General features: G+C 37.1%; 1 protein-coding gene across 3 annotated transcripts in view; it reads right to left on the minus strand.

Moving 5' to 3' along the window:
• The window catches only part of fgf13a (fibroblast growth factor 13a), a 75429-nt gene extending 62216 nt beyond the window's left edge, over positions 1 to 13213 (minus strand). Inside the window, exon 1 of one of the 3 annotated variants that reach the window (XM_077732839.1) lies at positions 13088 to 13213. The gene's annotated coding sequence lies outside the window, so the exon portion shown is untranslated. Of the gene's footprint in view, positions 207 to 13087 lie in introns of those variants that run through there. The other 2 variants (XM_077732841.1, XM_077732838.1) reach the window with 2 other exon arrangements.
• Between the last annotated feature and the right edge of the window lie 10706 nt (positions 13214 to 23919).

The following is a 23919-nucleotide window of genomic DNA, read 5'->3' on the forward strand; positions in this document are numbered from 1 at the left end:
ATTCCAAATGCAGAGGGGAGATGGGGTATTTTATGTATAAACAAAGCCCTGGAGTGAGGCCATCTAGTGTGGCTTCTTCTCAGTGGTGCTTGTCTCGTCTGGCTGAGCTTTCACAATCAACAGGATACGCAACCACGGCGCGCGTCAACGTCACGCAAGCGCCGATTGGTTCTCTCGCATCGGCGTGCCAAGAAGAAGAAAAAAAAAATGGAATTCCGATTTTTTTTCCTGTGTGATATCGTAGAGGGGGAAGAGTGAGCTAGTTTTTCGAGGGTAGGATGTCTGGCTGACGCGCTATTTGCGCATTTTAGCTGTCATTGTGATCACGTGATGTACGGTGTACGATTGAAGGGTTGGATGGATGGAAGGATGGATGGAATGATAGATGGATGGGGGAGGCGCGTCTGTGAATGTGGACGCGTATCGGTCATTCTATTATAGGTACACGCTTAAAAAACGAGGTCCGTCGAGTGGTCGTTGTGTTAGTAATATTTACTTGCTATTAGTTGCTCTAAAATCATTAAAAGACTAAGCAAATTTAACCCATTGCGGGACAATGATCACTATTCATATGGAAAGTGACTATTTGTATTTGTTGTAATTAAATATAGCTTTTATGATTATATTTTTTAAATTAGTAATCAATGTATTTTGTATTGTTTTGTTATTTTTTGGGAAAATATTATATTATAAATGTTAATTATTTCATCTTCGATTCCGCACATTGTTACGACAGTTATTTATTGATAGTGTTCTTATTTTGAAATACCCAAGTGACATTATAAAGACGTTATTGAAGCCTCAATGGTCATTCTCTTTATTCCCAAAGGAATGGACGACCTCTCGTGATCTGATCCAGCTTAAAAGATATCTCTCCCGAAGTGGGCGTTAATTTGAATGATAGTGGATGGGTTTGAGTTACAAAGGAATTTACATATAAGGATTTTTCTAAGGCTAGCTAGTCTTTTAATTAACTCTATTTAGTCCTTAGACCTTGCAATCTTTCAGGCTTCCTGGAGAGCTAGGCCTTAACAAAGAAAGAATTCTATGTCTCAAGATATGTATGGAATGTACAACATATACAAGACTTGAGTTATAATATAAACAAACAGAAGACATGTTTAGTGTAAGTGATGCTGAAAGGTTGGTAGATTGGTGAGAATATATTTTAAGTACATAACAACATTTATATGTTCTCACTCATTCATCTTCTCAAGGGTTTTGAGGTTGGTGCAGCCCGGGGACAGTCACTAGGTAGGCGACACCCTGAATTGGTTGCCGGCCAATCGCAAGGCACAATAAGACGACTAACAATTCATCCTCACACTCGGAAAAAAATTAGTGCCATGAACCACTTTCTCCTGGTCCGTCAAAGAAAGAAATATTAACATTTTCAATCTTGCCCATTTACTTGAAATAAGAAAAGTTGTTGGTGATAAATAATTGCTATTATGCTTGGGACTTTTATGTGTTTTGCCATCGTGGACTTCGTCCATGGAACAGATCAATCAATCCTGCGTTTTTTGGGATGAGCGAGGAAACCGTAGTACCGGAAAAAGCCCACTAGAGCACCGGGAGAACATGTGAACTCTCGACAGAAATATTGGTATCCACATGGGATGAAACACTCGATCAGAAAATTGTGAGGTGGATGTGCTAACCACTTGTTTGACGTGCTTCCCACTTGTCTACCGTGATAATTATTAATTCATTTTCCAAACAACTTATCCTCACAAAGGTCATGGGGGGTTCTGGGCCCTATCCTGGGTAACTATTAGCACAATGAATTGGGGGCCAGCCAATCGCAGGGCACAAGGGGATGGACAATCATTCACTCTCACACTCATACATAGGGGCCATTTTCATCCACCCTATTTGTGATATAGGAGGAAACTGCAATACCCAGAAAAAAATCCATGTGAGCCTGGGGAGAAAAGGCAAACTCCACAGACTGAGGACCCACCTGGGATCGAATCCTCGACCCCAGAACTGTGAGGCCAGCTCGCTAACCACTCAAGCACAAGAATCGCTGTTGACAATTATAAAAATCAACTAAGGATACATTCATAAAATTAACTCTTGTTCGTTTCGTGTTTTCGCTGCTTTTCTGTCTTAAGGATTTGATTTGGGGATTCTTAATGATCCCATTTACTTTGCTTTGCTTTGTACTTTGTGCTTTTGCTTTGTTGTTCTGCGGCCTTTACAACTGTACTGTTTAACCTGTAACTGTGTTTTATTATTCTTTTTTTTCTGTATCTGCATTGCCCCCTTCTTGCTAATGTCACAATGAAATATCCCGAATACGGGATGAATAAAGTTATCCAATCCAATCCAAAATGAATAAAATCAGAAATACACTCTGGTAATGCTTTGAATAAGAAGTAAATTCAATTTTTCCTAATTATTTAAATTATTGCAAGCCATTGAGACGACAGACGTTGAATTGATTTAAACTGTGAGGGCTTATCGTTAATGCTCATCTTTCAGTACTACATATTGACGGTCTAATCTATTTTGAATGGAAGGGACAATTTCATTTGCCCTTCCCAGGCAAAATGTATTCGACATTTAGTACCATCATTGCCAGCAATGAGTTAAAAGATTAAATGGCATAAATGGTATTGAACAATGAGGTTTCAGTGCTATTGAAGATGAAAGGCATTCAATCGATTTGGAGGTTTGGCACAAATGGAATGATTTGCATTGCTATACAGATTTTTATGAATCATTGTCAATATTAGCTTGGTATACTTTACTGAATTTCGCATATTGGCACATTCTGGCAGCCGTGCATTAAGAGTATTGTCCTTACAATTTGTGTCCTCTGTGCAGTTGTTTATAATAAGGCACATCACATAATTATATTTGTTTACTTTTGTTTTTGTTGTTGTAATTACAGCTTTCTGTTAATATTTTCCTTTCTTCATTTAAAGAAAAGGTATATCTGAGAGAAAAAAATAAGGTCAGATTTGGATTCAGTACCCTCAAAGCTATGGAACAAATGTAAATTAAGTGTAAAAAAATGTATGTGTATGTAAACATAAATTGCAGTTTGTACACGATTAAATATAATGGAGTTGAATACTCTTGTTCTTATTATTTTTTAAAAGAAAATATATGGATTTGCTAAATCAAAACAAACATACTCAATGGAGAACTTTTCAATGAATAACATATGAGTTCGATTTAAATGCATTTTATGCTTAAAAAGTCCGCTTTTATCATTTTTTTTGTTCTCTGTTATGCAATAGTCATTTTTGATGAGGTCTCAGACACACAAAAGCACCAATCAGTCCACTGCTTACCTCCTATAAGAGGTCCAGCATCTTTTTCTCACATTCCCAACATGAGGTAAGGCAGAGGAAAAAAGCCTGATTATTTCTTCACATCATACAAGTTCCCTGAGGGGGATTTTTTTAATCATCTCATCTCAGGCCACCGCAGAGTTGATCTCTCTCGTCTTGGCCTGGAAGGTGTTCCACACACCAAGGAAAAAGTATTGCACCCTTCAGGGTCACACGATCTTCATGCCACCATCTATTTTTAGAAGAAACTGGACACCTTTCAAACTTTTTCTCATGCTCTAATCTCGCCGAGGTGTTTGAGGCAACTTTTTTTTGCTCCCTTTCAATTAGCAACTGTGCTTTTACATTTGAAACCATTCCGAGGAAAACAGTATAATATACATCTAATCTAATTCTAAATCCGTTTCTCCAAATCACACTTTCCATCTGTGGTTCAATTATCTGTGAGGTTAATTGTAGTGACAAAAGGTGAACTGCTACTTTAACAGGTAAAATGACACTCTACAAAATGAATTGGTTCTCTTTTTTTTGGGGTGGGGAGTTGGCAAGGGATGGGCACTTGTACTGGAAGAGATTCATTAGAGGTAGTGTTGTGGGGGAGTTGTTTTATCGTCGGATGAAGAAATGTCACTGCCTTGCGTATTCCCTTTGGTCTATGGACCTCTTTGCCCTTTGGAAGGCATTACAGAAAAGCCTAGCAGGGCCTGTTTTAAACACTAATGTGCACTTGGGTCTATGACGCCCCGTTTTGTGCATTGGATTGGATTGGATTGGATTGGATAACTTTATTCATCCCGTAATCGGGAAATTTCTTTGTTGCAATAGGAAGAGGGTGAGGATGCAGGAATAGGAAAGGCATTATACACAAATAGGTACTTAATAGTAAGTTAATAAATAAATACATGAATAAATATATAAATAGGTAAATGAGGAAGATTATTTGTTTGCCTAGCATCAAGATCGGGTAGAAAAAGAATAAGACTGGATTTATGTTTCGAAGTCACTTTTCTATTGTACACAGATCTTGTATCTTTGCAGCCAGTGACACTAGTGAGAGACATTTGTGGTGACGTAATTCACAAGAGCAGGTGGATGCTTGTTGTGTGGTGAATATCTCGATGACACTCATCTTGGTTATTCATCTGCCTCCGATTGAAGCTTCTGTTCCAAATTATGTTCTTGAGTGACACTTATTTTGCTTGAATTTAGTAGATAGAGATAGCATAAATAACATTGCATCTCTTTTAATTTCTAGTTGAAATTGACTAATAAAATATGCCTGGGTCAGCGTAGGGTAGTAGAATAGTAGCAGATCTGGCCCAGTATATTATTTTGTGTGGCCTCTCAAAAATCATATATATGGTCCTCATATTAATAAAATGCATGCATGTCTATAAAATTCAAATTAAAATAAAAAAAAATTAAATGCAATCTCTGTAGTGCTCAATGAAACATTGTTGGCTGGGATAGTCTCCAGCACCCCTAAAACCCTTGTGAGGATAAGTAGTGCGGGAAATGATTATTAAATGGAAGTCTAATGTCATTTCAAGAATACCCATGCATCCTAGTTGATGAAGGCATTCTCCTGAGATCATCAAAGCATGCAGTAAGACAATACAATATTATAAACGAATAGCAGCTCCCAACTGCGGAGATACCGTATAGAAACATTAATAGCCTCAAGCTCACACGAAAAGCACTTTGTTTCATTATTACCACTCGTGTCAGATGCATCTAATTGAACCTGACACCCCATCCAGAGAACTGTCAGAGAACAAGTGTGAGGACAGACATGTCAAAGAGATGTACCCCACTCAATAGTTGGCCTCCAAGCTATGTTGTTATGTTGTTAGGATTCTCCACCTACTACATAGTAATGGTTATAACATCTGCCTCTCTCGGTATCCAAGTTTTTAGTTTGAATTCAAGATTGTAAGAGCTGTGTGACGTTTGCTTGCTTACTCTGTCGGCGTTTTTAGAGGAATGCTTGTTGTAGTTTGCATGTGTATTCGGCTATTTAAAGATGATGTTTGCACTCCAGAACTCCAGTAAAATATGACAAATTTATGTCAATAGCTGCCAAAACCAGAGAGAAGTAATTTCTTCTTCTACATTTTTGGTTTACGTATTATTATTATTATTTTTTTAATCTTTCTTTGAGTGGAAAATATCAGGTCATGCAGATAAGGCATGACGACAGTGCCTATTCACTTTACAGGTCCTTGTGCGCTCTCTAGCGGACAAAACGCTGAAGTGGATATATTCCACATTTTTCCAACGACATCAGTATTTCAAGGGGCAGTATGTAAGACTAGTGCTTCAATTATGGATTACTCTGCCTAATGTTCTAATATTTTTTAATGATATTTTAAGTTCTAAGAAAGTTCGGTTGAACCAAAAGGTGTCAATTTAAAGGTAATTTCTATGTCTTGTTCTAAACTAAGGTTCCACCACATTTACAATCTTAATTAACGATGTGGTTTACCAATAGAAAAAAAATACATGTACTGTGATACTATTGAAATAGATGGAGGAACAAAATCACCTTTGTTTATGCTGTCATTGCAATACCAAGTTAAATATAATTTGACAGTCTGCTGATATGTTGTTCAGAAAAACAGAGTGATTTTCATGTTTTGGCGAAGGGTCATTCGCTTGACTGAGAAAAAAGTGAGGGATTTGGTTGTAGTAGTATGTGGGTATTTGTCAGGGATGGCAACAATATTTGAGCCCAGAAACACTAAATTGTTACATTGTCTGTTCGATTTCAAAGTATAGGCCGGGCCCGCTTGCAGCAACAGTCCAAGCACTTCCCTAATTTTGATATCATATTATTTCTTTTTGAATTATGCTGGTTGATAAGGGTTTTTTTTTTGCTTGAAAACCTTGCATTCAAACAATTCAGGGTGTCTCCTGTCTACTGCTCATAGTTGGCTGGGATAAAGTACAGCATCCTCGAGAGCCTTGAGAGGATAAGCTGTACAGCGAATGAATGAATGACTTGCATTGCTGTGTTATTTGCCAGGTTTAGACACATGAGGGTGCTGTTAGAATGTGTTGTAAATAGCAAAAAGGCTGCAGAACGATTGTAGATATTGTAAACACGCGGCTCTTTTCTTTTCAGGGCTTGCTTTATAAATCCAGCATACATCATACAGTCAATAATTTTCATTATTAATGTATTTCAAATAAATACTTTTGAGTAGTATACACGAATTGTGATACTGTTTCCAACATACGCCATTAAAGAAAAACTATCAAAGGTTTCGAGGTTCCACTGTCACTTAAAACGAGGTTTCTGTTAAATTGATAAGTAAGAAATATCAAATATAAGCAATTTATTCAAAGGAATAGAATGCAATTTGTACCAACATACAATATTGGCCCATTGAAACCAATATGGCACACCCCTGCATTCTGTGTTGTCCTATGGTGTTTCAAAGTGTATGCATTCTGTCATATATTCTTTAATTTATTCAATCTATATGTCATTTATCTACAGCTCCGCCATGAGGGTACTGGAGCCTATTCCTGAATAAACTAGGGCTGGTAGATGGGCTACACTCTTGATTGGTTGCCAGCCAATTGCAGGGCACAATGAGACAAACTCACACATTCATTCATGCACGTTTTTTAGATGAGGGAGGAAACTACAGTACTTGGAGAAACCCCATACTGGCAGGGGAAGAACATGTAAGCTCCACATTGTAATACTAGAGCCCAGGATTGTACTCTTGTACTCAGAACTGTGTGGTGGACCAGCTAACCACTCGAAACAGTTATAAAGGGTGTAAAGTAGAAAAAATAAAAATAAAAACAAATACCAATGAATGCTAAGTATAAACCTGGCATGTACATGTGATGGACAGACAACCATTCATGGACATGTGTCAAAGTGGCGGCCCGGGGGCCAAATCTGGCCCTCCGTAATATTTTGTGCGGCCCGAGAAAGTAAATCACGAGTGCCGATTTTCTGTTTTAGGATCAAATTCAAATGAAGCTTATTGATGTAAATGATATTTCCTAATTTCCCAAACAAGCCCGAGAAGAACAAGCAAACTCTAGCCCTTTGTACTAAAAAAGTTATCTTGTCCTTCATCACAGGTCAAAGATTTTTTTGTATATTAGCAGATAGAGTAGTTTGTAATCATCTTTGTTCATAATACTTCCATTATGATGGGATGAAGGGTAACATAGTTGCAGTAAAATGCTAATTGAGGAAACTAATTTTCTCTCACAGTGAGAGACCTCAAAAGGCCCTGAAGGAGAATACAAGGTACAGTCATTGAGCCTTTAGTGAGGACTTGACTATTTCATCTCTTTATAGCAACGCACATCCCCGAAAGGGCTGCTGGAGCCTATCCCAGCTGACTTTGGGCGAAAGACAGACTACACCCAAGACTGGTCGCCAGTCAGCCATAGAGTAAACAGAGAGATAGACATCAATTAGCACTCACAATCATGCCACCATCAAGCAAGCTCTAATCGCTTCCCTGCACTGAAGTCAGGCGAGTGAACCACTACACCATCAGGTAGCTAGCTATACTTCTATTATATGGCAAAAAAGTATTAAAATGCAATAGAATACAGAATCAATTATTCTATAAATTTCTTCCTGTGTAATGTAGGGGGAAATAACACCCATTTTTGCATATACTGTGTTTCTTTACAATTATGCACTGTTGGGCTTATAAATGTGCGAAATGAGTCTTAAAAATAACTTTTTAGGAAACAAACACAAAACACCAGTGAAAATAAAATTGAATAACCAAAAAAAGTAATGGCTATTTATGAGTGTGCATAACTACTGCCAATTCAATGGTTATTTAATTTTATTTCCCGCTTCACTCTTCATATTAAATATTCCTATTTGCACTTTCACTGCTATCATGATAATACATTTGTATTAGTCAGTAAATATGCACATATTTCAGGGATAATCTAATCTTGTGCTGCTGATGCTTTTTGTGAAGACAGCATTTTTCCATTGTTACAAAATATATGTTTCTAATATTTTTAACATGTTTTAAGAATATGATTGTTTTGTTGATCTGAGCTAGGCCGTAAATTGACTTTCCGTTTCAGTTGAATAGTTGTTTGGATATTGACATTTTCAACCATTCATTTAATTGTCTTTTGTAATAAATATGGCCAAATATGAATGAAACCAGGAAGAACTTGACACATTAAGGCCAGCCATAGAGGACAAACATAAAATGTCTGAGATGTTCCTCCACTCCAGAATCTCAAAGTTAGTTGACATCACTGGTATTTGATTGACAGCTGTCAGTAATTCTAATCAACAAACAGGTTGCGGGAAATCGAAATAAATCTCAGTGTGGCAGAGATCAAAACAAAGCTTTTGGATCTAATTTAAAAAAAAACAAACATCTATTTATATTACATATTCCCATGAAAATATATGATTTTGATATGACAACCAAAATTTATCAACTTTTTAGCATTAGCTAGAACATGTTGACAAAATGACACTGTGGTCAAACGACAACAAGAGAATGGAAAGCCTATGAAAAGAAATCTAACAGTCTCAAAAAAAATCTATGGCATCATCTTCTACTTGGAAAATCTTTACTAGGCAAGGCCAAGACAGCTGAGAAAGGAAGACTAATTAGAATTTAAATACATAACTAAGCCTTTTCTGTCATTTTTATGGATGGAGTTGTGTCTTAAATAATATCTACTATGCAGACTGAGAAAGAGTGGTTAGCATGTCGGCCTCAAACCTCTAGGGTTGAGAGTTTGATCCCCAAGTCGGTCCTCACTGAATATTTTGTTTATTACTCATGTTCCAAGATAATGATGTAATAAAATCGATGACTAAAACATAACAAAATGCTAATATTTTTATTGTTCTAAGCACGTTGATGGTTATTAAAGACTACCATTCTTGTAGTTGATTGTTCTTTTGTGTGTGCAGGCATAATTTAAAATGCAATCAAATTCAAACTATAAAACAGCATACTATAATTTCATATTATGAAGACCTTTTACATCGTTATCCAACAAACTCATCTTGTCAATTCTAATCTTTGAGCACATCATTCATCAGTCTCTACCTTTCAGAAGCAACTGATTCTATTTGAACTGTTTTCTTTTTTCTTTTCTTTCAAAGTTATTTTAGATCCCTTCCCCTTTACCCCAATTTTTCTGGCTTTGACCCATCATGAACCCAAAGCAGTTCTCAGAGGTTGGTTGTCATATTAGATAGATGAAGCCATCAGCAGACAGCCAGTGGTTGAGACTGGTATTAGATATGATGAAGGTTCAGGACAATGTAGCATCAAGAAAATGTGAAATCAAACTCTTAGACTGACGACTCCTGTCCCCTGTTTATTCTTGTGAAAAATAAGTTTATTTTTTCAAATCAAAGGTTTCAGGGAAAAGAAATAGAAGCACTGACAGCAACTGTGGCTATTACTACTTGTCAATTGGGGTTTAGGCATCTTGTTTCACAGGTATCATACATCTCTACCTCTGTTTAATCAACCCTGGCAAGCAGTCCGTTTCACTGTTAGATGGATGAAGCCATCAACTGCTTTGACCTTTTCCTCACAAATTACGCACTGTTTATGGACTTCTGCTTCCCATACTTGGACCTCTTTTCTCTGAAGAGTTTGAAGAAAAAGGGTATGGAGCCCTATTGGTTAACACGTTTGCCACACCAGTTTTTAGTTTAGTTGAAATATCATGGAGTTGCACAAAATAAAACATGGAGAAGTTGAGGAAACCTAAATTTGGAGTATGTAAGGAGGCATAGTTGGATGAGGGTTCGACCACTTTATGAACAACAATGTGAACAAACACAAGTCCAACTATTTAAAAAGGTTTTTCAACGTATAATTGCAAAAAAAAGTTGAATATTTCTTCATTTACGAAGCATTATGTTAATAATAATCTGTGATTTGGTGTTTGCAAATATTTTCTGCTGGTACTCAGCGTCTTTTACACTTACTGTATGTTAGGTTCACTGAAACTATTAGTCTGAAATACCTCAGAGGGTAATTGTGAATGGTCTCTGTCGGCCATGTAATTAATCAGTTTTAGGTCTTCCCTGACACTTGCCATGAGCTAGCTGAGATAGAAGCCAGCTTCTCAGTGACCCTGAACAAGATAAGCCTTATATAAAATAGGTCATGGATGGTCTGTGAAGATAAAATCTGTATTTGGTTGTGCTATGGTTTTGCACCTACTAACAGGAGAACCACTGCATTACGCTTTTTTTTGTAACTGTAGGCCTTTTGCAGCCTTGCATTTTTTATCCACTCGTGCTTTTGATATTGTATGACTTTTCTGTCTAACCTGTCTAAAAATAATTTGCCTTGAAATTGGTTCTCTCTAAGGTGCCACTTATTGTTGCTAAATAGGGCTAATGGCTGTCTCAACATGAAATCTGACAGCCTGATGGGAATAAAACACATGAACCTTTTCAAATGCAAACAGTGTTGCAAGGGCAAAAAAAAAAAAAAAACGATCAGGGAAAATGTTACTTAATTTGCAGCAATAAAATACATTATATTAATAATATTGATAATAATAGAACAGAAAAAGAAGGAAAATGTTAACATGTTAACCCTCATACACCATCGACTAAAGTATGGAGATTATGAGCCAATGGTGCATGGCATTTTAGGATTGCCAGATCAGAAAGACAAGCTCAAACCCCATGATGCAGGCCAGGGCATCTCTGTCATCGTTCCCCGGGTGGCACATTCCCAACTTGTTTCTTTTTCCATTCTCATATGCCCCCTCCTGTTGATTATATGAATACATTTACTCAATGTCTATGAAGGTCTACAAGCAGGCCACTAGATTGAAATCTAGTTGTGTGTCCTCTGCATAAATTTGTTACACAACAATTTTCCATAATCCCAACTAGGGGAAACATATAGATGTTAAATAAAAGTGGTTGGGAAATCATAAAGCAATATAGACTTACACGTTTTGTGCAAAATCCTTTCTTTCGCAGCTTAGTCACACATTTCTCTTGATGAGTTTTGATAATTTTTAGCACATGAATGATGTGTTAAACCCTCATCGGAGCACTCGCAATTACAACCAATTTAATATACCTGTCATATGAGGAAGAATGCAATTTAAACCGTGAAGGGCTCTGCTTCAGCATTTCTCACTGAATGCTTGGCATCTATAACCTACACTGCAGAATGCTACAACATATAAGAAACACAACTGTTGTCTTTTGGACTACCTGTAAAAGCACATACGTTTTCTATATAAATTACTGTGCCAGAAACTAAAGGACCTCAAACTCCCCACTCTGCAGGAGGGATGAAATGAGACCAAGTCACCTCTAACCCAGCAGTATACGGATCCTAAGATTTAGTAAATAAGTTGCAATATGAGATGGTATCATTCTTCTCAAAACAACACATATTTAGAACAGAGAATCATCATTTTAAGAAATATTTTGTATATATCCTGGAAACATTTCCGAAATTCAAAAAAGCAATTTTGGAGAAATTCCTTGCCTGAATGAGCACACTAAATCAAATAGCAGGGTGGGCTAGTAAGTAAGAGGACAATCACATCTCATAAGAGTTTTTCTACAATAGGCAGTTACAGAAGCAGAAGTCTTCCCAAACAACGTATTCCACCCATTCTACAGTGAATTTCCACCTCTCTCTTAAGGTTGTAGATTCCTTAAACCTGCATATATAACCAAGAGGTCCAAATTTCCTCTGTGATTAAAGCACTGAACAGTACATTGGGGTTGTTTTATTTACCCATTTTATTCACTTATTGATTTTATTTCTTTAAATCCTTGCCCTGAGCATTTGTCTGCTTGTCAGTGGTCTATAGTAGCCCTTGTTTTGTTTTGTTATTGGCTTGTGTCATTGGTCTCTCTTATTAGTCTGTGCAAGCTTTTACCTAATATCTTTTAGTACTTAATGTTTGTATATGTTTTTAATACTTTTATCTGCAACCAACTATAGCATGGGGCCTAAATTAAGTCACTCACCTTTATGTTATGTATCTTTTGAGTGGGAGGGATGAATATATATTTGTTCATTTGCCTCTCTGAATCAAAAGGGAGCAAAAGGTAATGGACATCTAGGGCTTTCAATGGCAAGCATTCATATACCAGTTGCAATTATTTGTGTGTTCTACATTGCCAGGCATTTGCTGCAATTTTGCCTCACTTCTTTGGTGGTTTTTAGTCCAGTTTTGATCATTTCCTGTTCATTTTAAAGGCATATCTGTGTCACTTCCTTTTCATTGGTGAGTTCTTGTTGACTTTGAGGCAGTATGGAATCTATTTGGTGCAGAATAGAGTGCCAAGTTCTAAAAAAAAAAGCTTTGCAGGACGCTTTTTAGGGAGAATCTGATCTTTTTATGTCTCAAGTTCTGTAAAAGTCTTGGATCCATTCATAAAGTCTAAAAAAAACACCTGAAGATTAAACAACAGAGCAGGTAAAGGATTCTCAACTAGAAAAAAAAGTTATGCTAAGGAATATACTACCATTTGAAACCAGGTCTTGACTTGCTCTTGCACATTCTTATAGAATGATTAAAAGCCAATAAGTCTTTCTGTTCTGCTCACCCATCTATGAAATGAGCTTGCACACAATCCATCACTGTGAAAAACAAACCTTGAAAAATGCTGCCAAACCGTTATCTTTATTTTTAAAAATGGTGCAGATCATTATTTTCTTTGCAAATTATATTTAAAGTGAAACAAGGCTAAGCTTTCACCACTTGTCTCATACGCACATGTGGATAAATTGACCATATTCTACACTTACCATTACTCTGCACTGTTAGGTTTTGTGTTCTTAATGGTTTTGTGTAATCCTCAGCTTCCATTCGTATTTCTAGACAATCCGTTTAGAGCAAGCAACAAGGCATTACTTAGACCTTGGTCCCCAAACCAGTCCTCGAGAGCTGTCGTGGGTGCAGGTTTTTCATTCCAACCAACTGGGCGGCACAGACATTTTGACCAATGAGATTTCGGCAGAAAACAAGAAGCACCTGACTGCAATCAAACTGATTGCACTTGTAGGACACCAGATTGGTGAAAAAAAGGTGTCCTCTTTTTGGTTTGGAATGAAAAACCACACCCATTGCGGCCCGTTGTGGAAGAGTTTGGAGACCACTGGCTTAGACAAACAGTAGTTATTAGACACATCTATACGTATTTGTGAACATAGTTAATTGTATAAAGAGTTGGGTTTTAGTCAGGGGAAATTATTCACAAGCATTCCCCTGCATACTTTGAGTTGAAATTGTTCTACATATTGATTTTACCATTGTATGCTTTTAAGCCCTAAACATTATGTATTGTATTGTTGTTTATCACAGGAGTGCACATTATGTGAACATTTTCTAAAGAGCCTAATTAACTGTGTCCCTGTGTCAGACAGGTTAAAGCAGGGCACTCTCAAAGAATCACAAAGTACTTAACTAACAATGTGACCCTGGTCTGTCGGCCGTAAGGTTTTTATGCGGTCACCTGTCATGGGAACAGTCCACCTGCTAGGCCAGCATCTGCCAATCTGACACGCACCCGCGCACACATACACTTTCCACACAAAGGATGATGTTCTGTGCCCCTCTTTTTTAACCTCCAGCACCTGTCCTTTCTTGTCCACAGCGGTGAACACCATAGCCGGAAGTGGTGCACAGATGGGAGCTGATTCTCAAAACTCACCTACTGACACTCCTGTGTACTAATTTGCCCTCCAGGCACCTTTGCCTGAATTAGCATGCAATTATCTCACATTGCCATTGCAAATATTCAAATGAACGCACAAAACTGAGGTCATGTTAATATATTCCTCATTAATTAGGACCATACACTTCCCAGGCTGGCAGTCTGGGTTCAGATTTTTTTTTTGTTTTAACTGCCTAATGCAATAAAAAAAGTTGCAGGATGCGTTCTTTGTTGTATTTCATTGTTTGCTCGATAAATTTAATTGAATTAATGAATCGAAATTAATTTAAAAATGGAAATTTAAGGTTTTATTAATAAACCTGACTTTTTGTGACAAATAGGTATTAAAAAGTGTGTTTGTCTTTAGTGCTGGATGAAAATTAGGGTTTATAATTGATTAATTTAGGTAAATTTCAAAGGATCCCTCTATACATTATTGTATATTTTCAGGTGCACATATATGGGAATTTATAAAAACTACAGTATGCTTTTAGTCGTTTCTATGCTTAACCACTATTAAGGAACATTTGCATATTTATACTTTTCATGTAAATGTAGAAATGTGATAATAAGCGCTATGAAAAAAAGCAGTGAATGAATAAATCTAGGTGTGTAGCTAGAATTTCCCAGTTGCATTATTTCTGTTGATTGTGCTAACCTCCTCGCCTCCTCCTCGCCTCAAAGGAGCAATATCTAAGATCCTTGGCCATAAATTATACGGCACCCAGGATCAAAATGTGTTGCCAGATACGGGCTTTTCCATGGAGAGTCATGCTGCATTATCAAATAAATGTTGCATTCCAATAAAAAAAATAGCTACAATTATCTGAACATACACTATGAGTAGTTCACAATTGACCGAAGACAAAGAACTGGGCCACACAAACTAAAACAATAACACTTTTTCTGGTGAATAAATGTAGATGTGGAGCTAGAATTTCCGATTATCACAGCTGGCCAAATTTTGAGAGGATAGTAACACATAAACATGAGTACATCATGTCGCAAGATTTGACAGACAGAGATATTCTTATAGAGGTTTGCACAGAACCAAACACATGTTGATTATCATTAAATCAGCCCTGCAAAGATGATGATTCCTGAAAAGGTGCTAGACCAATGCATTTTGGCTCTATATCCTTTCAGAATTTGCTCTTGTGGTGTTTTGTGAATCAAACATGAATTAAACATCATCAATGGAGTGATGTTGACATTGATTTTTGGTGTCCCAATGCTTGATGTCTGCTTACCAGTACTGGCCGGTTGTGATGTAGCTTTGGCTACCACTCATCTTCCAGGAATTCTCCTCTCACAGTTCGAGATTGGCATTTGCACTCATTTAATTCCATCTCTTCAAATCTGGAAAATGGTTGCTTTTCATGAAAAAATGGCCACTATTCAAAGCTGACATCAGGCGGTGAAAAAATGTTAAATGAATAGACATGTTGAGGGGAGAAACGTTTTGAAGGTCTTCACTGTATTTAATGGGCTGTTCAAGAGCCTCACCAACAAATGCAAAAAAAATCTTAGTTTATTGTTACTTTAGTTCATAGATGATTGTGGGTATGTTGCTCAATAACTTGTGTCCTTCTTGTAAGTTTGTATAGTTACATTAGTGTGGCTCATAGGTGGCATTATGTTGATGTTTTGTAGTCTAGCATAATATGAAGGAACGGTTCTAACTCTATGTCCATCCAAACAGGAAACCATGAGGCTTCATTCTTCATATTGCATCCAGAAATGTTGAATAACAATGTGTGTTCTACAGACAGGCCACGTAAAATGAGAAGAATGTTGTCGAATGTGCATTGTTGTGTGCATTCAAGCCTGTAATGGGTCATTTTCTGTTGATTCACTCGGAGGGTCACTGTGTCAACGGGGTACAAAGAATATTTTTATTTGTCCATTTCATTGTAAACTCAGGAAATGGAAATGGATCACAGCTGGAGTGTTCTTGTAGCCGTAGGAAATCTAAAATGCTTTCTTAGTTCATGGGGTACTACTTGACAAGAGACATGATAAAAAGGCCTCTGTCAATTTACTTAGGGTGGATATGGAGTATGATTAAGGAAAGTTAACCAATGGTTTGTAAATTGTTTGACAATTTTTGTCCTATTTGGTTTGGTAAAGACAACACACTGTGGACAACTGCCTTCTAATCACTTGCATACAAATTATTGGATCTCTAGAGTACTTGCCCACTCATTTAGTTAATAATTAGACAAAACAGTTTACATTTGTTCTCTGCCAATTTCCAAAAATGTTTCTGAGTGAGCTTAATTTTCTACTATGACATAACAAAAATCCTGTATGTAACTACGGGACATCCACAACAACCACAGTGAGGACCAAACTGGGATTAAACCCTCAACCCCATAACTGTGAGGCCGACACACTAACCACTCGGACACTGGGCCGCCTGAAACAGAACAGTGCAGCTAAAACATTTCAATAAGAATAATAAACTCTTCAGATTATGACATGTATTGTTTCATGTTATACTTTGCTGAGAATTAATTAATATGTGTTATTAATTAGATCGGTCAATGCATTTATCTGTCTTAAAAAGAATGTGATCTACAGAATATTTGTCCAAATATGCAGTAGACTGAGCATAAATAGAAATGCCAAATGCATTTTTGCTCCCATTTGTCATGAACCTAACTAAAATATCAAAGACTTGGTAAACTCAGGCTCTATTTCATTCATATTTTGCTCATAAGTCTGTCTAAATCTGTATACGTGAGCTTTTTGCCCTTGCTGAGATAATCCATCTACCACTCAGGTTGGACATTTCAAAATGCTGATGAGACAGCGTGATTATTGCAGATGTACCCGAGGCAGCACATGATGAAAGGCCACTTTAAAATTAATTTCTTTACCATAACCCAATCTCCAAAGGAGTTTCAGGGAATTTGCCATTAAAGGCAGTACAAAACCTAGATTGCATAAACCAAAAATTTCATTATAAGAAATATCACGATTTCACAAGTTAGTGTACATGATCATTATATCTAACTAGTTTACATGTACAGTTAATTCAGCATGTACTGTGATATAGTCTAATGTAAAGTTGTATTGTTTTTTATTGTTTGCTGCATAACTATACTTGGAAATACAGTATTTTGTATTAATTTACTCAAATGTTAGCAGCCAGTTCTTCATCACAAATCAGAATCCGTTCTCAATTGTCTTATCTGCCCAAATTAAGGTTAAATAAAGGTCAGAAAATAAACAAAACCTTCAGAAGTCTAAAGCACTTTAATCTACATCAGGGGTGTTCAAATCATTTTCAAAACATTGATGGTGGAATGCAGGCTACAGAAACTAAAACAATTGCACATTTTCTGGTTGCAAATCACTTTTAAAATGACAAAATCTCATATTTACTATTCACTACCATGTAAAAACAATTTCCAAAAAAAAAACATGTTTCTTTAATGTGTATTGAAATATTATGGCCGTTTATTGAATATTTGAAGTGTGGATCTCACATAATGATCGTCTAATAATCATCGTTTGTGAAAGTCAATCAGTATAATGCTCAATTGCACTTCAAGCTACCTGCACCCACTGGGAGATCTTACTGATGTTGTGCGTCTGTAATTATTTGTTGATGCCGGACTGCTATAACATTATTTAATTTCACTAAAAGCCACATGACAGCCTTTGAAATTGTGTTCACTGTGAGCCGAAATGTAATTTGGTGAAACACCTGTCACTTTTGGACCTCTTCCCTCGATTTTGATCGCCCACTTCACATTTTAGTAAGAAATATGTTGACTCAGTGGTTAAGGGTATTGTTTTGACTGGACAAAGCTCTGATAGCAGACTTACCCAAAGATTGTGTAATCAAGCCTTAGTCCCACCTTGGTTCAGTCATCAGTTATGAGGAATGTCATTTTTTCCGTGCTAAAACAGCAAAAAAGTTTTTCCTTTGACGTACACCAGAATTTCTGATGGACTCTTATTTCCAGATCTTGAATTCAATTGGATCACTAAGAAGCTGCTTTTTAATACCAGGCATCTCTTTTGTCAGAAAGATTTGGTTTGATCAGGAGTGTGAACTCTAATTTCCACTCTATTGCAACGCCTTCAACTATGCTGCAAGGCTTTCATCATTTCAATCAATGTTTGTCTATCTCTTTTTCTACATCGCTTCAAGCTTTCGGAGGAAAATGCGTTTCTAAAATAATGAAGTTGTAGTTAAAAAATAATGGGATTGTTTAATAAAGAAACAATACCTTCCCAATTAAAGTCTAAATCTTACAGCCTGGAACCTGTGAAAATGTCGATCAAAGAGGTGATGCCAGAATATCAATTATTTCTCACCGACTACTCCACCCTATTATCAAGTTACTAAGAGAAGTAAATGTAATGTTAGAAAAACTGCAGTCATTTGTATTGGTTTTAGACTTTAACAACATCTGAAGTTGAATGAGTCGGCCGGGATTGCTTAATGGTCTTTTTGAAGAAAACCTTTTAAAAAGTCGTTAGAGACACAATCTATGTTAGTTGTGATAAAAGCGTAGACCGAACTCTCTCTAGCAATTTAAAAACCAATTGAGTGCTGTGTTTCTACCTTTCTGTAATAAAAATGACTAGCTGTACAGACCACACATTCCCACCCTTGTTTGTGAGAAAGTATTGATTATCAATTTTGTTACTAACTAGTTTTCTTCAGAGGTTGGCGTACTGATTTTTTTTGGTTTGTTTAGTGTCATTAGACTCGTGTAAATGAATAAAACTTTGTTAGTGCACATATTAACTTTCAACACCTGTTTTTGCCACAGTGCCTTAAGATAGCTGACAGAGATGAATGTTTCTAGTTCAATACATGAACTTCTCTTGCCGCAGTCTAGCATTTAAAAAAATGTTTTATTTGATTAATTCATATCTGTTTTACCCTACTAGCTTTCTTCCAAGACAGAAGTATGCATGACTGAGATTTAAACTACCTCTTTATGGAAGTCTAATTACCAGATTCAACTGCTCTAGTTCTCCCCCGACTTGATTGCCCATTCCTTGTATATCAGTCTTATTGTCTCCTCCCATCTCTCCTTCCATACGATGCCTTGCACAACAGAACAGCCAAATCAATATATCTGAGACGATTAATGCACTGGCTGTGGCAATGTACTTATAAAAAGCTTTCATGGCCCACTGAAGGATGAAATCACTCTCTGAGTGCAGGGATCTTAAAAAAAACTTGAGATGCACCAGGCAAAGAGATGGAAAGTACTAAGACAGAAAAATAGATGATTATTCTAGTCGGAAAATGTAGAAGAGAAATGTAAAATCTCTCATTGGGGTGTTGGACCTTCTCCAAAAATGAACACATCGATCAATGAACTGCTACAGAAAGATTGGGAATTGCTTTAGGGCTTTGAGGCTCAACATACAATACAGTCCATTCTCTCCCCAGGGCTGCGACACCCTAGACCAGACCTATCCAATCCGGTCCTGGGGGGCCGCTGTGGGTGCAGGTTTTTTTACCGACCGATCCAGCACAGACAGGTTAACAAATTAGGTTTCATTCATGCAGTTCCAAAATTCCAGATAGGTGAAAGAGTTTCCTCTTATGGGTTGGAACAAAAACATGCAGCCACTGCGGCCCTTTGTGGAATTAATTCCCCAGGTTTGACCCGGACAGTCAGTCACAGGGCATACATAGAGAGAAACAATCATCCGCACTCCCAATCATGCAACCACCAGCGGGAATTGAGCCCAACCCTGGCCGTATCGAAGTCAGGTGAGTGAAGCTCTACACGACGAGGTGGCGGGGCTAAATGCATATTAAAATATATATTATATATATTATATATTATATATATATATATATATATATATATATATATATATATATATATATATATATATATATATATATATATATATATATATATATATATATATATATATATATATATATATATATATATATATATATATATATATATATATATATATATATATATATATATATATATATATATATATATATATATATATATATATATATATATATATATATATATATATATATATATATATATATATATATATATATATATATATATATATATGCACTCCTTTGCTGCATTGATAATGCTAGTTTACACATTCTCAGTCTCAAACACACAAACAAACCTGTTTCCTTTGTGTTGATGTGGTCCTTGGTAGATAACATCTGTGTGTTCATGCTTAAAATTAATCCTTAGCTCCATTCTGTTTTCAATATGCAATCTGTCTTCCTTCTGGCATAGAGGTAATGACGAAAGAGACACGAGGGAGTGAGCGTTTTCAGGTAGGAGCCCCACATTGTCGAGTTGTCATTCAGTCTAGGATGATTTAGGTGAAATTGTTTAAAAGGCTGCAATTCAGCTCCCGTTTAAAAAAAAAAAAGACAGTGACCTTTTGTAAACTCTTTGGAGGCAAATCTCTCTACCATATACTGTGAGTGACAATGACCTTACATTAACTTTTTCGACCCAGCTTCACTTTCAGAACACATTGCTTTATAAGGTTTTAATAAAGCTTTGAGAAGATTAAATTGACGCCATTTTACCTGGATGGTACAGCAAGCATTTTTACCATATTGCTTCATTCACACAGTGAACAAGAGCATTTACGGCCACACATGCACATTCATACAAACACACACGCAAGCTGTCTGAGAAGGTCAATGAATGCTATCAAAAACTATTGTTCGGAACACAATACTTAAAATTTTCAAGAAGAGATGTGAAATTAATTAGTTGACATCAATGTGAGAAAGGTTACAAAGCCTTTTGTAATGGAATATGAATTCAGGTAACCAGATAAAAGCCCATTCATCCCAATGGTCTTTGAAACTGTCCGGGTTTTATAGCATATTTTTCATGGCAACACCATGCCCTGTTATTTGCCTCAATGACCACCAGAGACACATGCCACTTGATAAACTGGTACCAATCAGCTTCTTCCAAAGTCCCACAGGAAAAAAAAAACATCCAACACGACTTCTCAGTTTAACTGCATCCCTCACAGCTGGTGTCCACCATCGGGTTCTGGGATTGTGCCACAGCAAGCATGGTCGCAACTTACTTTGGCCAGCTACGTAATAGAAGCCCCATGGACTCAATAAACCCCACCACACCCTGGACACAGGTAAAACTCTGGCGGACATCGGATTTTAAGATGCTTCTGGCAGGGGACAGCCAGGCTAGACGGGTATCCGCCACCAACCACCAAAGCCAACTATCAACCAGTTCGTTATCAGTTTACAACACCAAACCCATTCTTCACTCGAATATCCAAGACACGAAACTGCAGGTCCAATGACACAACTAAAAATTCAATCATCAAACTGCGGCCTAAGAACAATGATAAGATGATAACTTATTGTGGGAGGGTATATAAGAGCTGATATACATAATGAAGGACACAGAATACAAGAATGAACTATCTCAAGAGTTACTGGCTATTACGGATTGGTTTTGTTGGATTTTTTTTCCCCCTGTTTGACCCTTACCTGTGATTGCCCATTGAGTTCACCTGTCCTTTGTCCCGCACCTTCTGGATCACCGGCTGACTGCCTCTTGTGTAACCCAAGTGTTTCTGATTTTCTCAACAACCCATGTATGTCTATTGAAACCTTGTGTATTGTCAATCCAAGTCAAATCGCCTTGTGCACGTGTTTCCATGTGCTCACCTGTGCTCCTTGTTTACTTGCATGGTTTGGTTTTGTTCTTTGTTTTTGGAGTCTTGCCCTTTTGATAACTTTGTGGAAGTATTTTGTTAGTGCACATTCACCCCATATCTCTACCTCTTCTCTCCAATTGGGTCCTACCATGGCGCACGCTCCATAAAACATAACACCAGCCTCCAAAATTGAAAATGATTTATTATCATTATTTCACGTGTCTCGTTTATTGTTTGAACAATAGCAAGGGAGCGTGTCGGCTAATAAAAATGACAATAAAATATATAAATATGCATGCCCCCCCCCCCCTAATATTTTGCTATGTGCGTACAAACTAATTAGAAAGCCTATTGTTACTGTTGTAACCCCAAAACAGTATCATCCTTCTGTGACCACTAATCATAACAGAACCAACTTTGATGGTCAAATATTGCCCACAGTGACGTTTTTCATGGTTACTGTTTTTATTCAGTGATTTTATGAATGACCTTTCAACACTGATGATTTAATTAGTATTTTGAGTTGTAATATGGGCAGGACTGGGTGCTTGAACGAGTAGTCCCAGAAATTCCAAAGTAATTAAGACAAACTGAAAGTCCAAAGGGAGTGACATGAGAAAACGAAGTTTTAGCAATGACTTTCACAAAATTGACCATGGCTGAAAGCAGATGGAGGATGTCAAGATGGTCAGCTTCTTTTGTGAATAATAAAGTTCCCTTGGAGAACAATGTGAGCAGTAAAGAACAGGATAAATGGCTTGCAGGAGTCAAGGCTTTTGGCACTCCCATAGGTAGCACGGGGTCTTGTCAGTAGAGATGTATACAAGGGATAACTTTCCTTCAGAGAAGGAGAAGCTATATCTTGTCAAGTCTGAGCTCAAGGCAATGTGCACACTGATGTCTCCATGGAAAAAAAGATCCTGTTCCCTGTCTATGCTTCACAGCGGTAGAGGTCAGATTCAGCTCGGTGTTCAGAGTAGTCATTTGGGCAGGAGCAGAGGAATTTAGATTAAAAGGGAAATTAGAACTTCTGTGAAGAATACACTAGAGAAAAGTAGTGATTTGGTGCAGACATCGTAGGCAATTGCACTAAATCTGAAATAACTCACTGGTAAAAATAGCTCAATTCAATGTGTATTCAAATTTGGTTTACATTCTGAATAAATGAGGATATACATTTCCAAACTGTGATCCATAGAAAAATGTGCACATACAATGACCATCTCGATACATGACTCAAGTGTTTATAGGCTAAAGGTTCTCTTACATATTTTTTCTTCTATCCCACAAAAGTATATTATGTTTCATAGAAACTATAAAAGACATCTTGCAAGTGTTTCCTTTTGAAAAAGTAGTTTTCTCCCAGTTCCTTATAAACCTGTTGGGCCATCAGGATTCTTTTGCCTCTCGATACTCTTAAACATCCAGTCATTCATTTCTCATTCACACAGGGGTTGCAGGGTGCTGTAGGCAAGATAGACCCCGATCTGGTCGCTAAAAAATCGCAGCACACACGTTGATGAGCAACCATTAACGCTCACACTCATATTTCGGGACAGCTTAGGGTCCAACTGGCCTATGCATGTTTTTGGGATGTGGAGTCGAACCAGAGTACCCAGATAAAATCCCATCAAGGCAAGGGGAGAACCTGTAAACTTCACATAGGGAAGGTTTGAACCCACCAGGGATTGAAAACTTGATCTCAGAACTCTGAGGCAAACGTGGTAACCACTCTCCACCATGCCTCCTTAGACTCAAACAATGCTACCCAATAAAGTATAAAATGAAAACCACACTTTTGCATGCATTGTCCCTGGGGAAGGTAGCAGTGAATGTCATACGAGTGATGCAAAATAAGGATAAGATGCAAGCTGACTAACAATACTGACAACAAGTAAATGTCACGCATTGTGAACATATGGCAAAAAACAATGTGCATTTTCATTTCACTTCAGATGAAAACTTGCAATCATCTATATTATGTTGTGTTATAATGGTACAGTCACCTGTGAGACATTTTTATCTCCTTATTGTCCTGAAAAAATGTTCCTCAACAAAGTATTTTCATTGTTGACACAGACAATGGTGGTTAGAATACTAAAATAATAGTACTTTTGTTGCTGTTGATTGAAATTCTGAACACCTGGCCAGAAAAACATTGTAACGTGGCAACATTGTCTTGAAACACGAAACAATATTGTAAAGAAGCCTGTAAAGGAGTTGTAATGGACAACATAATAC

Source organism: Stigmatopora nigra, chromosome 14, assembly GCF_051989575.1.
Source record: "Stigmatopora nigra isolate UIUO_SnigA chromosome 14, RoL_Snig_1.1, whole genome shotgun sequence".
In the NCBI taxonomy this organism is placed as follows: Eukaryota; Metazoa; Chordata; class Actinopteri; order Syngnathiformes; family Syngnathidae; genus Stigmatopora; species Stigmatopora nigra.